Raw genomic sequence first — 14255 nt, forward strand, 5'->3', positions numbered from 1 at the left:
ATATTCTTGAAATTGTACACCATGAATATAGAAAATCAATGATGTACATCCTAATGACTTCACTCTACCTCCTCCTACTCCACTCAATCTATACCTTGGATGTTCATATTTTTCTCCAATACAGTCATTACTCACTATTGATACGTTTGCACTTGTATCCACCAGTATCCTTGCCTCTTTATCCTGTATGGTAGCAGATAACCAGCATTCCGCCTTCACATTCGCCTTAATGGCATGAAATTTTATTGGGAACGCCTGGCGGCGGCTCCGACATTCCCGTTGGAGTTTAACTGATTTCTATTTGCAAAAACTTTCTTAGACCTGCATTCCTTGAATGTGTGACCTATTCTTTGACAATTAGTGCATTGAGGTTGTCTGTAGTTTTTTGCTATGTGTCCCTGTCGATTGCACCTAAAACATCGTGCTACTGCTGAAAATACATTTCGCTTCTCCTTGTATCTGGTGGTAATGTCTATTTCTTCGAAAGCCGTCGCCACAGATAGAGCTTCCGCTAAATTTTTAGGAAACTCTGCCCTGACACGACGGGACGTTTCAGGAGATAACCCACGTAAAAATGTATCCAGAGCTCTATCTTCTGCCTCTTGTAAAATAACTTTATTTGCTTCATCACTAGTTGTCAACTGATAGGTGTTAATATTAACTTTTCTAATCCTAACTACAAAGCTTTCTAACGACTCGTTTTGCCTCTGAGTGATAGTGTGTAATTTTTCCCTATAAAATCTACAGCTGTTCTGTTTTTGAAAACGTATAAGTAAACCTTTCTTCAATTCCTCAAATGTAGGAGCATTCCGTAATTCTTCATGGTATAATACGTGTGCTTTAGCCTCTCCTATCAATCTTAATTTTGTCATTTGTAAGAGCTGTTCATCTGACCATGATCCTAACTTTGCAGCTGCTACTAAATCATCAAAAAAGGCTGTTCTGTCCTCGCCAGGTTTACCTGAAAAAGGAGTTACCAAGGCTGCTGCTGAGAAATCTAGGGTGGGAGGGATTGAACTGGTTTACCTAACCTCGCTCAACTGTTTAAATAATGCATTATTATCATTTTTAAGCTGTGCTATTTGAATAACTAAGCTCTGAATATCTTCCTCAGTAGAAACCACTTGTGGTGCTGACTCTGACTTTGTACAATTTCGTGTCATCATTTTACAAACTATTAGCTACACAAGCTTACTACACTGAATGAAAAAGATGTTTAAATATTTTCGACAAACTCTTAAAATTATGAGAGAGAATACCCTTCTAAATAAAGAAAATATTACGACTGTCTATGCAACATCTATCCTTTCACACATTAAACGATACTAACTGTGGACCTTTAGTGACTGTCATTCACACCTCATATTGAGCTAAGGGTTTTTTCTCTGGCACCAAATGTAACATTTGTGATACTAAATGTAACACTTCTGTCACTAAATGTGACTGGGTTTTCTCTTTTGATGCTGTCAATTGTCAGGATGAGCATTCTAAAGCATTCTGTCAGGGTGAAAATACTAAATTAATCAATTTTTCTGTCTTAACAACATGTGGGCAGGGTGGGTTCTTCCTTGGCTCGGGTATGAAGTAGAATGAAACAGCATTTTTACATAAGATAACTTTTATTGAAGATTTGTACAACTGTTTCCTTACTCGATGTTCTGGCTCGGAGAACGGCAGCTGTGTCGTTTGCGAAGCCTTCTGCTGCGGCAGTGGTGGCGTCTGATTATGCGTGGCAGTGTGTATCTCTTGTCGCCATCTCGCTCAGCTGACTGGAGACGCGCAGCGCGAGGTGCCCCTTTTAATTATTGCGAGAAAAGTCGTGCATTGGATGGTGATACCTTGGATGTGGCGTCCCAGTGTTTCTCTTCTCTAAGCGGCCATGTGTGTTGTGCGTCAGCCAGCGGAGCAGAGCGGCGGGGGAAGGCCAGTGTCCCGGACTCCAACAACGGACTCCTGCTTGCCAGTCTTTGGCTGTCAGATCATCATCCCAGCTCACAGGTGACTGTTGATGTGAGGCCGTCTCCTTCCCATCTTCACGAGTCACCCGGGTACGTAAAAATCAGACTTCAAATACCTTTTAACTTCTGTCTTCTGGCGCCGAGGCTGCTGCTTTCTATTTCATTACAGCGGCGGACTTGGTGCGTTTGTGCATGATGGTCTTCAGCACCGAAACTGACTGAAAACTGCTGCTACTCTTCTCTTCTTCCTTCGTCTCCCTGTCGGGCCGGCTGCGTCTCACATATTTATTCACTTCAGTCCACTGGAGGTGAACGACTTCACGGTCATTGCCTTGTCTGTCACGTTGAACAGCTTCTCGAAGAATCTTCTTAATGTCGGTCATTGGCTCTTGGAATGTAGGCGAGGGCCTTTGATCACATGTGATGACTGAGAAACACGTGAGCCGGTCATTGCCTCTTCTGTCACGTTGAAAAGGTTCTCGACGAGTCTCTTTAACGTCGGTCATTGGCTCTTGGAATGTAGGCGAGGGCCTTTGCTCACATGTAACAACTGAGAAACACGTGAGCCAGTCGGGCGATGCCCTGACGGATGAATTGACAGCGTCCGCTTATGTGGAACTTGCTGACTTAATGGTCATTGTCTCTTCTGCTCTGCTGTTCTGCCTGCTGTTTGCCAGTGTGTAATACTTCAAAACTAAACTAAGTTTTTCATTTATTTTCTAATTTCTCTAATTTATTTACTTATCTTAAGTATAACTCAACATATGCAAGTTTGTATTGCTAACTTTTATTTTTATATTCTTCCACATTATTATCAAAAATATGTTTATATTGACAAGGGAAGAATATTTTTATTCTATTATAATTATTATTTTTTAATTATTTTCTTTCTTTATTTAACTGTGAAGTTTGTTTTTTGAGAAGTTTGTTATGGAAAGTGAGGAGTCTTTCACATCGATTTTCTTAGAAATATTGTTTTTATAAATGTAGTAATTAAGTAAAATCTTTTCCGAACACATTTTCTAAGTATCATGTACAAGTAAAATGTTTTTGTTTCTAGACACTCATTTCAACATTGTTACACTAATAAATAAGAATTATTTCCAAGAATTGCTTTGACAATGAAATTACATACACAAGTATTGAGATATTATCCTAACAAATGGTACAAATGTTTAAAAAAAAGGGAAAACATCCAACAAGATAATTTTTTATTCTTTGTTTTTATAAGGAGAAAATAAGTGGCCTATAGTTTTAGTGTTTATTATGCCTTACTTTTGTTCTTTATATACTGTCCATTTCAGAACTAATGACTTATTTTTATCGATAGTCTATTTTTTACTTAAGTCCATAGTCAATGGCTGTTATTTTGTAGTTTATTAGCTGTCTGGTGTGCTTAACTTATTTATTTTTTCACACATTTCTTTTGCACAATTCCTACATCACATAATTTGATTTCACACATTCACACAATCCTATGAATGTTTAAGCATGAGGTTGGCGAATGTTTTTTTTTTGCACGAAGGTGATGGACTTGAGCGAGATGGATGTGGGCAAGTATTGATGTACAGCTTCGTTCGTCGTTCCTTGTTGGCTTTGCAAGTGTGTGTTGCTGTTGTGGAGGTCCCATAATGGAATGGAGCTGTGAGTGTAGAATCTCGTGGTTTACTGGCTTTGTATGCGTGAAAGTCATCGTTATGTGTCGCTGAAAGCGGTCGTTTTTCGTTGTAATACTTTGCAGACGACTAGTTTACAATAGGATAGGGATTTGGGAAGGTATGCTGTCTATTCTTCGCCCATCTTCTTTCTTGGTCTCAATCTTGCGAATCCTTAACTTCTGTTCTTCCTGCTTTTTCTCTGTTTCTTACTTGATTCTTGGTTCTTCTCTTTTGTTAGGATATGGAAATATTTATTGATAACTAGTCGCTTTGAAGTTCTCCTCTTAGTAACAGTTTGATAAATTGTTTGGGTGTGTCATTTTTACTTTGTGGAAGTTTTCTTCAGTTTCGTGCATCAGCGTGCTGTTTAACAGCAGTAGTGTGACTTTTACACATATTTTTTTGCCAATGGTGGCTTGTCTAGGCTGTCTTCTCGTCGGGCCGTTTTTTGCTCGCTCCGCTGAGTCGGGGCGTCCCGGGGTTTACGAGCGGTGAAAGTCCAGTGTTTGCTTGTCAGTCCCTGGATGTCCCTTCTGGCATTCAGTGTCCTGTCATGTCGCTGCAGGGTTCCGCCACTCTGTGGTTCCGTGTTCTGTCCCAGCAGGGTTCCGCTTAGCGGGCAGATTTATTGCCCACTTCCGATACTAGAGCCCTCTGTTGGTCTTGCTGTCCTTTCCCTTCTCTCGACTCTTCTGCCTTGTAGGAATCGTGTCTTGCTAATGACATCCTTTTCTTTCTTGATACTTCTCGCGTTACAACTTGTGGGTCGTTGCATCTGGTCTTTGCTGAAGTTTTTACAATGGTTCTTACAAAAAGTTTTACTTATATTCATCTAACATATGTCTAGTACCTACATTGTTTTAGGCCTTTTTAAAAAGCTTTACAAATTTCGGCGGCCTTTCCATGTTACAATTCTAAGATATTTTGAGTCTTAACTTATACAAGAAACCTCAAATTCGTTTTTTATTTTTGTGTAGTGTCGTGGTGTATAGCATTTTAGTATTTCATGCTGTTAGACTATCTACACTTTATCCCTTCACCTTAATCTATGGTACTATTGGTGTTATTTTTGTTTTTGTTTTTATTGAAACTACTTTCTTTTTCCCACCTTCCTCTCTCTTCATTCTTCTTTCTCCTGACAATCTTATCTGCAACATAAACTTGAAATATTTTGCTAATTATTTAATTGAACTTCTTGCAATTTTTCATCAATTTCTTTATGGACTTCTAACATGAGTTGAGGCGATTCCCCCTTTTGTGCATACCATTCTAATTCTTCATCCTCTTTATCTTGCATCATTCTTAATTGTTTGTTTATAACCAGTATTTCTTCTAATTTTAGCTTTCGCTCAAAGAGAAGTGTGACATTCTCGAATGTTACGCTACCTTTCCCCATATCTATTATCGCTCGTCTCTCATTTAAAAAATCTGCACCTATAATCAAATCTAGAGTTAGTTTAGGTATAATCACGAAATTGGCTTCGATCTTTTGACCTTGACACGAAAGAGTTAACCTTGTTTGTCTCGTGACTTCCGCAGCATAGTTTCTAATAGGAACTCTTACTTTAATCTTACATGTTTTCAGAACTGGCAATTCCTCATTGGCATTACACTGCATGAATAAATTTTCTGAGATCGCAGTCAGTTCACTTCCGCTATCAATTACAATATTGACTGGGATATGCTTTACCATGGCCTTCACAATTGGTTGAATTTGAAAGGGTTGGTTCTGTTCTTCTTCTTCTTGCATCAACGAATCTTCCACTGAATCATACATGAGTCTTTTTAGGAATTTCCCTTGTGAATTCGAACTTTCTGTAGGATAAGCTTCGACTGCTACTTCTCTCTCTTTTATTTCCTCTTCTCTATGTCTTCCTTCATCTACGCTTTCTTCAACAACCTCTACTTTTTCCTCATCCACATCTATCTTCTCCTTCTTCGTCACTATTTCCACATAATCGCATCTAAATGCTCTAATTATCGCTTCATAACTTCCTTCATTATATACGTTGGGTTGTGTGCCCACTCGTAACTTATTTTCAACTTCTGTAGACTGCACATTATCCTCCCTGAATTCGCTTTCCCTGGTTTCCATATCAAATAGCTCTGCAATACTCATTACTTCGTCCTTTCCTCCTACATTCGTTGTGCATGCCTCTGGTAATTCATCTTCGTCGTCAGTATTCTCCCAATTAATTTCGTCCCAACACGATATTGTTATTCTCTTGTCTTCGTTTTCATCTGGTCCCTGCGGATTTGTTTCTTGCTTCTTCTCGTGATAAGATTTTTACTTCTCTGTTCAAGGTGCTGCAATTGTCCTGGGTCGGTGCGTCATTCTCTTTGGCATGGGCGCTTAGCTGTCAATTCGAACGTTTATTGGGGTTTGGTGGTCTTACCTCCACCTCTTCTATCTGTATTCTCTTTTCTTGTTCAGCTTGTTGATAGTGGTTTCTTGTTGATAATTTGTCGGTCTATTGCTTCTCCAGTACCCGTTCCGGTTGTCGTTATTCCCTCTGTAATAGTTGTTGCCGTTCCTGGGTGAGTTATAGTTATTGCCATATTCTCTTCTAAATCCATAACCGGTTCTTTGTTGAAATCTATTGTCGTTTCTTGGTGCGATGTTATCACATGGTTCGTAATTATTGTTTCTTCGTACTGTGTCTTGTGGATTCCACTGCTTTTTGCTTTCGTTTTCACGCGTCTTTTTCTTGCGTCATCTTCCGAAAATATGAACTCTAGTTCCCTTAGAATACCTTTAAATGCTTCGACGTTATTGCCTCCGCGACCTACTAATGATTGCTGGTATTTCAAGGGTAGCTTCATCGCGCATAATTTAATCAACTCTCCGTCACTGTATGGTACATCTAAGCATTGATTTTTCTTTGCCATTAATTCTAAAAACTTCACGGGACTCTTCTCTCCTGAATTTTCAAAAGATGGGTTCTGTAATAATTCGTACTTCACTCTGTTCTGTGCTTCGCTGGACCAATATCGTGAGAGAAACTTCTCTCTGAAATCTTCGTACGATCGGCATGTCGCTGCAACATTCTGCATGGTTTCTGCGACTGTTCCTGACATGTGTGCACATATAAAGTCTAATTTGTGTGCTAGCGTCCAGTGTTCTGGTAATCCTACTCGGGATTGATCATTAAAAGTTCGTGGATGTAATGAGTTTCTTTCTCGAAAGTGTTGAAATTTTCTGACTGTGAGGAAATGATCGTTGTCGTACTTCGTCATAGTTCCAAATGAAATTCGCGATTCTTCACCACTTTTGTTTGTGATCATTTCTCCCGTCGTTCTTTCCGGTTGTGGTAGATCCATTGGATATTGACCACTGTAACTTTCGCCTACCCTTGCGTAGTATCGTTGGAGTGGTACGCAATAATTTTCTTCCATCGGTTGCGAATGTGTAGCTGAATGCATTGCACTGTACTCTTCGCGACCTGGCTTTCCATTGTCAGGTATTGGTTCGGTATCTTGTCTGGCTAACCTTGCTGCTTCATTGCACGATCCAAACTGTCTTGAAACATACATTTGTGGTTCCGCATGTGTTTGTGATGACGTTTGTTCATCAAGAATTTCGAAACGTGTTTGTTGCTGTGCAGGCTGTCTGATTTCACGTATGTTACTTTTCGCCTGTGATTGGAATCGCAAATGCGTAATATTTTCGTTAATTGCTTGTTTTTCCGGTGCTGTTACAGATACGGATGTGGTTGCAGACTCTGTGCTTGTTAGATCCTGTTCACTACGCTCTTCAATGGTTTGCAACAACTCTGTTCGCAATTTCTGAAATTGTCGCTTCGTTTGCGCTTCTATTTTGACTATGCGGCTATCATATCTTTTCAGCGCTGCTTTTGTGATACGTTTGTGTAACACACTTTTTTCAACAACTTCACGCGCTGTACCTGCTGCTTGTCTAGTAATTTCGTTTATCTGTTTCTCTAGTTTCTTGACTTCTCCCTGGGTCCCTGGGTGTTGTTACGTAATGTTTTGATCTCGTCCTGAATGTCATTACGCAATGTTTGTACGTCCGCTTGTACTTTGTCAATGTCTGTTCTCAATTAATTGTGACGTGTTATTAAGTTTCCTATCACTTCTCGATATTCTTTGCCTCGTCTTCAATATGACTTAGGTGTAACTGAATTTTTTTGTTTTGTTCTTTAATCGCACGCATTTGTCTCGTGATTTCTGCATTCTGAATTTGAATTTGGTTCGCTATGTCTTTATTTTGCCTTGTCATGGTTTCCGTAATTTGTTGTAATAATTCTGCCAGATTGGTGGGTCCTATTGCGTTTTCTTCCGACGTCCTACGCTCAGTGTTTTCGCCCAAGAGTTGGTTCGCAACCGATTGCATTTAACTGTGCTGTGACACGTTTCTGCTCGCATTCCTTGTACTCTGTGGTGAGGGAGCTCTGATTACTTGTACTATGGGTTCCACGTATTCAAGACGCAAGTTAGAATCCTCATCGACTGTCTCTCTACTTTCCTGCTCCTCTGTTGTATGCTGACTTATGTTTTCTATGCCTTGACGTACATTATCCTTGTTATGGTGCGTTATATGTCCTATTTCTCGCGATACTGCATCGTCTGTTGTACTGTCCTCTATTCTCTGTCCATCTTCATGTTGGGTCTCTACCTCAATTCGATCAAGGTCTCGATCTCCCATTGCTAACCTTTCTGTTTTAAAAGCAATTCACGCGCCCTACTACGATCTCACGCGTTTCATAAACTTTTTGCACACACGACTTGACAATCAATTCACTTACTTGTTGGGTCAGAACCAACTTCTCAACGATGTATCCGCCACCTGTGCGCTTGCATTGGAGAAACAACTTAATTCTAACAACTTTTTTAAAACTCATAACTTAATTATGATACTGTCTCTGCTAGAATGTCTCACTATCTATCGCTGCAGCTACTGTTTTCAACTATTTATGCCTTTCCAAAAAAAATTTTTTTTATTACGAAAATTTTTTAACAGGATATTTTTCTGACCTAGTTAAGCATGTGGTCGACCTTCAATCATGGTATTTTACCATCCTGGCAGGATAGCCATTCTCTAACATTCTGCGTGGTGTCTGTTTGTTCTATATCGTGTCTCCCTACCACTTTCGCGCAACGACGCTCTGAGCGTGTTTTTTAGGGAATTGACTAGTTTGAACCTGGGACCTGTTGCTGGTAAGGAGACGCCAGACCACACATGACATGTAGAGTTCAGAAGAGTTCAGTGAGACTAGCGATGATATAACCAAATACTTAATGATTTCAGCGTCAGCTCCACTGCACTCCCTGTAAAAGAATCTTAATACTAACCAAATTTAGTGGAAGGGGTTCAAGACTTTCCTATTTTTAGTTAGCTGGTAAAATAACGTCGAAAAAGCAGTTTACCATTGGAAATTTTATTCTACGCACAAAACATTGTTTATAAATTGCACTATTGATAAATGGAAATGTTTTAATACAGGATGGTAAAAACCAACTGCGTTCAACAAAAATGTGAACGAATATTCCCTGAATGGGTTTCCAAGTTCTACAATGGATTGAAGGATGACCTATGCCATATCACATCTATAATCTAGGTTTAAATTAAGTTTCACAAGAGAGAAAACTATCAAAATGGTCTACAGTGACCCTCAATTATCTTTAATTACTTATCTAACTTGTCGTAAATTACAGTGGCTGATGTGGCTTCTCAATAACTATATAACAGAAAAATCATCGCGTTTCAGATTTTTACTTCAAGTGGCAAATGTGAACACCATGAGCTTTAATTGACGATCGACACTAGTATTACGCAAAAAGGGGGTGTAACAGATGAGACTTCTGCAGTTCTGAGTGAAGCTTTATGCGCTGTTATGCGGCATCGCGTGCGTTCATTACCTTGTCGGTGTTCGTCAGGGGGCGGCGGACAGCACAGCTCTGCTCACCTCGCCGTCTCGGAAGCAACTCTCTCCTAACTTCTCCTTACTACAATTTACCGAAGTTGGTTTAAAAAAAACTATCTGGCTGTGTTTTCATCTGACCAATCAGGGTCTCAATGTTAACCTTAAGCTCCGCCTACAAAAATTCTGTCTATCCAATGAGAAACGTTATACTTTTCGTGGTGGGGAATGTTTTTAAAGTTTGCAACGTAACAGAGACGCGAAAATGTCTCACGCTAAAACTTGCAGCTGGTGTGGTCCTTTTAGTGTTATCGTAAGATCTAAACTGTTCTTCTGGAGGGCTCTATCTTTTAACATGGGCTGGGGGGTGGTCCTGACGTAACAGAGACGCGAAAAAGTCTCACGCTAAAACTTGCGGCTGGGGTGGTCCTAGCAGTTAGCTGGCGATGTGGGTGTCCGTCCCTTATCGTAGGGCCTTCCAGCTTAACACGGTTCTGCTCTCAGCTTCTGTTCTCGTTTCTCCCCTCGGAACTGCGTCTGTCTCACGGTGGGAAGGTATGACATGCATTTAGCCATTCTTGTGTTAGTCTGTGGTATTCCATTTGCTCACTCGTTACTCGTATTACTTGGTTAATTTAATGTCATGATTTATTCGGAGCTATGTGACATACTACTGGATTTGCTTATCATGTCAGGGTTTTCATGGAAGGTGTTGGATTTGCCTGACACCTTACAATCATTGCAAAGCTGCAGCTCAGAACAGGACTGACCATCTGTCAACAATTTTTTGAGCGCGAGAGTGATGGGTCCATTAAGAACACTGTGACGGATTGTGAAAGCTGCATCACCATTTTGACCCCGAAAACAAGAGAGCATCGATGGAGTTCCACCATGAAGGACCACCGACGCCACAGTGTTTTGGGATGTTCACGGTGTGGTGCTTTTGGAATTCAAGCCTAAACACCACAATAAACCTTGAAAGGTGCTGCGAGAGCACAGAAAACTGGAAGCATAAATTCCAAGAGTTTGTACACAAATGGAGCACACTCTCCTCACGCACAAACACTGAAACATCTGCGTCAATCCGTCGCCTTTAGTTTACTTTCATCAATAATCCTCCATACCGTCCCGACTCGTCCCTATCCAATTTTCATGTTTTCCAGAACTTACATCTTCGAGGACTTCACTTTGATAGAGATGAAGCGGTCCGTGCAAGCAACGGTGAGGTTGTGCCTTTGTCAACGAAGTCAGACATCCCGTAGTGACGATATCAACAAACTGATCTCTCGGTGGGAGAAATGTGTTCATCACCCGGGTGATTACGTTAAGAAATAAATACGTAGACATGAAGGATAAACGTGTGTAATACAAAATTGCTAAGAATTTTCTGGTGGCTCAAATGGCTCTAAGCACTATGCGACTTAACTTCTGAGGTCATCAGTCGCCTAGAACTTAGAACTAATTAAACCTAACTAATATAAGGACACCACACACATCCAAGCCCGAGGCAGGATTCGAACCTGCGACCGTAGCGGTCGCTCGGTTCCAGACTGTAGCGTCTAGAACCGCACGGCCACACCGGCCGGCTTTGTGGTCACTTGTTGACAAATTACCTGTTGGCTTCTGTCTCGTGTTCTTCGGCCGACGTTTCGCAATCGCGAGAGGCTGGCATCGTCAATGCTTCACCTTCCGTTGCCGGTGCTGGACTGGACTCGAGATCGCAACCGCTGATTATATGTAACTGGCGGGCCGAAGTCTTACGGATTTTCCATGGTCATTACCTCTGCGATTCTCCCCTTGCTCATGGACTGTGCGGCTGCTCCTGGCGGAGGTTCGAGTCCTCCCTCGGGCATGGGTGTGTGTGTTTGTCCTTAGGATAATTTAGGTTAAGTAGTGTGTAAGCTTAGGGACTGATGACCTTAGCAGTTAAGTCCCATAAAATTTCACACTCATTTGAACATTTTTTTTCTCCCATTGTTAACTGCAACGGTCGTTCGCTACAGCGCGGGAACCCAGGATTCATTCACATGGAGACCTTCTTTCTTGTTGAAGATACTGTCATGTTTCCCTATTTCTATAGCTTCCCTGAGCACAACAAGAACTTCCGTGTCGGCAAATTATACTATTTGGTCGGTCTCAGACACTTCCTGCTCCGCTACGGATATTTTCCCCACTTACTCCAATCCGCAATGCCGCTTACGTTCGGTAATCCTAGTGGTGACTGATCGCCCAGTAGTTCCAGCACAGACTTTTCCACATGTAGATGTTATGCGGTACATTACCGGGCATTGCAGGTGACTCCCTTTTCTCCTTTACCGACCTGAGACACTCTTTGATCTTCTTTGTCTGTAATATACGACCATTTCTGTCCGTCACTTTGGGGGTGTACGGCAGAAAGACCGTACTCGTCTTTTTTTTTTGGTAATGTGTCACTTCACCGAGTGTTTGATTCTATGTCACTTCTTATGTAGCTGGGGGAGTACCCATTGCTCCTCAGAATGCTTTCCTGGTGTTGCGTCTCGCGTCTGAGTGCTGCGACTCTCACATTCGTCTTGCTCGCGTAACTAGTGTCACTCATACCTCTTTTCTGGCTCGGATGGTGATTTGACAGTTTGTTCGTGTGTGTCGGTTTTCGATACACTCTATGTCCCAGGTTTTCACCATCACTCGTGACCAGCACATTTGTCACCGAGCTATTCCTCACCATGTTGTTCCACACAACAAGGGCATCGACGTGTCTGTACCACACGCTAGCTTTACAATATGCCAGGTCCAGTGCCTGCACTTCGAAATGTTCCATGAACTGGTTGGCTACCACTGAACTAAGTGGATTATCTTTAGCGACGGCTTCAGCTGTACGTAGAAGCTGCCATTCCACATGAAACAGTTCGTAGTGAGACACTCGTGAAAGAGCTTGCTGATGTCTTTCGGGAAAATAGAACCGGAGTATTCCAGGGAATCATTGGGCAGCGCTTTGGTATTAAAAATAAAATAGAATAAAATAAAAAAACCGTCAAAGTTGACCAGGATGTCGTTTGGTCCAGGTTTTTGTTTCTTCAGTTTTTCAAAGACGTGTCCTGAGTCCTCCATGTATGTGTCAGTCTTCTGCACGTATGGCTTGAGCAGAGAGGTCAGTTAATACATCGGTGAGACAGGGACGGTAACAATCGATCTTCATGGAACATTAATGATATGGATCTTTAGTAATCCATACTGCCGAGGTTTTAAGTTGAAAGTTAGGTGAACTGATAAGGTATGGGATGAGGAAGTTCCGCGCAGAATCGGAGGGGCATGGAATATGTGGAAAACACTGACAGGGAGAAGGGACAGGATGATAAGACATCTGTTAAGACATCAGGGAATGACTTCCATGGTACTAGAGGGAGCTGTAGAGGGAAAAACCGTAGAGGAAGACAGAGATTGGAATACATCCAGCAAAAAATTGAGGACGTAGGTTGCAAGTGCTACTCTTAGGTGAAGAGGTTGTCACAGGAGAGGAATTCTTGGTGGGCTGCATCAAACCAATCAAACCAATCAGAAGACCGAAGAAAAATAAAAAAAGGACAGTGGAGATGATAGGGCTTCTGTGTTCAGGTTCCTCTGTTAGTCCGCAAGTCCGCTGAGGAAGAATACACCTTGATTAACTGATTCCCATTCCGTGTGGTTCCTTCCTGCGTCGGATCTGCGCCTAATTTTCGGAATTTTCGGTACGTCATCGGATCTAATAGGTCCCAAATCTTCTATTTTTAACCTTCGGTCTTTATTACGACACTAGCATTTCCCTTATCGGCAGACAATACCAGCTCACTCTAGTCGGTGTTAAAAAGCTTGATACCTTGTAACTCATCTTCTTCAAGTTGCAAGCTGGTGGTTTTGATCGGCGCAGTATCCTAGCGATTTCATTGCGTATTTCCTCAGCTCTTTCGCAAAGAAGGGCTCGATTGGCTATTCTGTATTAGCAGTAATGTCCTCCATACGTATAGTTTTCGGGGTGATAGCGAAATTCCTTTCTTTTTCAAGGACGTACTGTTTCTCTTTGGTCAGTTGCTTTTCACTGAGTTTGACAACTGAGCATGGCACGTCGGGATTCGCTTTGTCAATCCTACTTCCCGCATCTTGCAAAGTCTTTCTTCTGCCGCTAGGTGCAGAGGTCGAGTTCGTTCTGTATACTCCAGTGATTGATGCTGTCGATTTTGTCCCAGTCATCTCGATGCATTCTGCTACCTCGTTGGTAGAAAATGTCCGAAAGTTCCTTATCCGTTCTTGATAACAATGTCCGTGTCGCAGGAATTCGATTACGAAGAAAAGCTCGTTCCATTCTGTCGTAGGTACGAGGAGCTTGGGCGTTGGTGATTAGGCTCCTACATTTCAAGAACTTTGGTGTGGCCTCTTCTATCAGTACAGAACAGCTATCACACCCGCTTGTTCAGGGAAGCTATAGAAATACCCAAATATGACAATAGCTTCAACAAGAACGACGAAAGTCTCAAGGTGAATGGAACCTGGATTCCCGCTCTGCAGAGAACGACCGTTGCAGGTAGCAAGGGGAGAGTCGCAGCGATAACGACAGTGGAAAAGCCTAGAATTTCGGAACACCAATTACATATAATCTGCGTCCGCGAGCTCATTTCCAGTACACCACCAGCAATGGATGGTGAAGCTTCGTCAATGCCAGCCACTCGTGTCGGCGAAACATCGGAAAAATCATCAGAAAAACGTCGCCCGAAGAAATCGAGAGTGAAGCCAACAGGCAATTC

Source organism: Schistocerca serialis, chromosome 4 (genome assembly GCF_023864345.2).
Source record: "Schistocerca serialis cubense isolate TAMUIC-IGC-003099 chromosome 4, iqSchSeri2.2, whole genome shotgun sequence".
In the NCBI taxonomy this organism is placed as follows: domain Eukaryota; kingdom Metazoa; phylum Arthropoda; class Insecta; order Orthoptera; family Acrididae; genus Schistocerca; species Schistocerca serialis.